Genomic DNA, 3,594 nt, shown 5'->3' with positions numbered 1-3,594 from the left:
CGGCGCGCTCGGGGCCGCCGCCCGCCGCTGGGACCGCCCGCCGGCTGCGTTCTGGCCTCGGCGCGGGAGGTCTCACTTCACCCCAGCTCTGGTTTCCTAGTCAAGAGTCTAAAACCCAAAGCCCCAGGCCTTTCGCACGCTGCGCGACTTCTGCTGAGGAATTCTGAATAACGACTCATCCAGTCCAGCGTCCACATCGGTGCACGCGTGGAATCTAGAGTCCGGAGACGGGACGGGCTGGGTCACGATGGACGCGGGCGGAGGGAGAGACTCCCGGCCTCTGCAGAGGGCGGAGCGCGGGCAGGGAGGGGTTAAGCCGCCGCCAGCTTCCCCGCAGGCGCAGGGGCGAGCCCGGCAGCGGGTGGGCGTGGCGACGAGGGCGGAAGCCCGTGGGAAAGACTCAATTTGGCTCCGCTGGGCTCAGCCCTCGTCGTCTCCCACATGGTCTAGCGGTTAGGATTCCTGGTTTTCACCCAGGCGGCCCGGGTTCGACTCCCGGTGTGGGAACGCCAATCCCTTTTCTCTTTAAAGAAAAACTAGGCTTTCCTTAACAAGGGAAAGATTGGTCTTTTTAGATAAAAAACGCTACAACCTCATTTCTGAGCAGCCTGGGGAGGTAGGGGCTGAGGGGAAACAGACAGAGTCGACGTCTGGAGCGAGGGCGGGGGTGAAGCCCAAGCAAACCCCGGGCACAGGCAGCAAAGGAGAGGCGGTGACTCTACACTGTGAAGCCAGCTTCTGCATAAGGGATTGCATCTGAAACTAAAAAATAAAAAAGCGGGGAGCCACCGAGTCCCGTGCTCACATATATGTTCAATTGGTTTTTCTGTTGTAATTTCCCCTTGTATTGTGATATGGAGCAAATGACGAAAAAGTGCTCTTCTTTGAAAGAAAAAGAAAACACGCAGTTTAGGACATGACAAGGCTTTTATTATAGTTGCCTGAAGCCATTTCTTTGAGAAGGAGAGCAAGATTCCCTGAAAAGACATAGTATTAAGGGCAGAGTAGTTCAGCGTACAATCTATTGTAAAGGCTCATAAAAGAGTTTTTTGGGAGTGGGGGAGGAAAAACGAAAATTAGGTTATTACAAATATCGAGGAATGAGGCAAAAAACAACTTTCTTCTCACACCCTAACATCTATTGGACGCAGCCTGCTTAAAAAACGTCAAGAATTCGTGATCTACTCAACGAGAATTCGAAATCTTAGTATTGATGTGACCAGACAGTTTCCAACTGTCGGTGCAGCCTCTGCTAGAATTGTTTTTTACCTTGCTTACCTCTCCAAACAGCTGCCATTAGGAAAAACCGCAAGGCGTTTAGACGGCACACTTGTGTCTCTCTGAAAGTTCCCCAGTTTGTTCCCAGACTGCCATTAACACTGAGAAATGACTGTGAAAAAGACTTGGTGACCATATAACTTTGTTGTAAATTTGCTCATTTTAAAGTCTTTGGGATTTTGAGGGACACAAAAACAAATGTCATCCTTCATGAGAAAAACACTAGGCTAACTATATGCTGATTCAAAATTTCTAATAAAGAGGCTGGAGGAGAAATAGATCATTAGCTGGTAATCTGTATTTATCAAATCAAGTAGGACAGAGCTGATGGGAAAATAAAAAGCCCAATAATAATAATAGGTAATATTTATTGAGTATGTAATAGGAACCAGGCTAAATGCTTTACATACTTTTTTTCAATTTAATCCTTATTTTGTTATTAGGTAATATTACTATGTCTGTATTAGCAAGGGGCCTGGTAGGAAACTGATGACACATTCTTAGCAGAGAGTTTAATAAAGGGACTATTTAGGGATTATTTAGGGTTTAGGGAGTCTGCAGGGCTCCTGGGCCTAAGTGGGGAGGGCGGGTAGCTGATGGAGAAGGCTGCTGGCGAGGACCTGTGCTTGTCTGGTTTTTGTTGTTGTTTGTTTTGAGATTTGCTTTTGCTTTCATATGGCAGGTGAGTTTCATTCAAACGACGGCTGTCAAATCTATTCATCCTATTAACCATTCATTTTCACAAAATAGGATTTTGGCAAAAGCTTTCTTTGGATACCTATGACACTTAAGATGCTCAGAGAGCATAGTAGATACTTCTAAACATACGTACTTAATAGAAGGAAAAGTTTAACTTGGTGGGGGAGATGGTTGCTTGAGTTACATTTGGTATTTTTACAGTCTTGCATTTTTGCAAAACATTTTGCCATAATTCTCATTAATCATCCTTATAATAGGTCTTTAGATTCATAGACTATTTGAGCTGCAAAAGCCCTTAACAGTTGTTTAATGGAGCCCCTCATTTCACCCATGATGCATCTGGTCTCTAGTTCTATTCCTCTGGTTTCCATGGACTTTAGATTATATCCACACACACACAAAAAGGAATCTCTGCCTGGTGTCCTGGCCAGATACCACTCCCCGCAAATCCTGGCTTTGGGGAAGGGTAGAGAGAAGATGAATTTTAAAAATGTATCTTGCTTTTGGTTAATGTTCACAGGGAAGCTACATGAACACAGAACAATTTTTCTATTTGAGGTTTTAAGGGGTTTTTTTATGTAGCATATACACATTTTTAGAAAGTGATCATCTTAATTTATTTGGGGTATTTGAAGTAGCCGTATGTTCTCACTATGTTTCCATTTCTGCACGCAGTCATCCATTCTGAGGGGTTCTGTGCGGCCACTTTATGCCCATTCGCATATGTATTTGTAGTCATATATATTTGTATGTACGTTCCCTGACACACACTCTTCATGCCAAAAATATCCTAAATAACTGCAACCTAGAAACGTTATATTAATATAGGGAAGGGAAGGCAAATACGGGTTTTAATTTGCCCATATTGTAAAGCTGAAGAACTTGGAAAAACACTGAATACTTGGAAAATCACTGGAACAAATAATCAAAAAAATCAATTTGCGAACACCTAGAAGACCACAGGGTACTGGGTAATCATCCCACATAGCTTGGTGAAAAGCGAAGCTTATCAGGTGAATCTAATTTCCTTTTGTCACAGAGTGACAGGCACGGTGGATGGGGGGAGCCATCAAGATAATCTATCCTGATTTAAGAAAGTTTGGGATTTCTGTTTTGTTGTGTATGCGTGAAGAAAATGTAAGTAACACCATTGCCCTCTGGCAGCGACACATTTAAACCGAAGTTCAGAACTCAGCTTCACCCAGATAGGCAGCTTCTACTCAGTCTGTGCAAAGATGGCCTCACCCTCCTTCCCAAGTCTCTTTTGCCTGGTTTCCTTATTTTTTAAAAGTATCATTCAGGCTCTGTTTGCACAAATTACTTCATCTCTGTGTTCCTTACTTGCCTCAACTAAAAAATGGGGGTAATAAGAGGACCTATCTCGTAGGCTGGCGAAGGTTGGATGAGAAAATGCCTACAAAATGCTTGGCCCAGTTCCGAGCCAATGGACACTGGCTGCCATCACCCCCACCCCCACCCCCACCCCCACATTTAGTTCCTCTTTCTCCTTCACTTCTAATCACAGCGTTACATCTGATCATTTCTACCACTTCAGTGGCACCCACACATGTTCTTATGTATTTCCCCTGCCACTGTGCTGCGTCAGATGGCTTGTTC

General features: G+C 44.5%; 1 non-coding gene across 1 annotated transcript; it reads left to right on the top strand.

The window, feature by feature from the left end:
- Positions 1-435: 435 nt before the first annotated feature.
- Positions 436-507, top strand: TRNAE-UUC (transfer RNA glutamic acid (anticodon UUC)). The gene has a single exon. It is a non-coding gene; the product is annotated as a tRNA-Glu (tRNA).
- Positions 508-3,594: the final 3,087 nt, after the last annotated feature.

The sequence above is a fragment of the Hipposideros armiger genome, unplaced genomic scaffold (genome assembly GCF_001890085.2).
Source record: "Hipposideros armiger isolate ML-2016 unplaced genomic scaffold, ASM189008v1 scaffold_139, whole genome shotgun sequence".
Lineage (NCBI taxonomy): Eukaryota > Metazoa > Chordata > Mammalia > Chiroptera > Hipposideridae > Hipposideros > Hipposideros armiger.
Note: the sequence above shows the minus strand (reverse complement) of the source record. Positions and strands in the feature narration are given on the sequence as shown.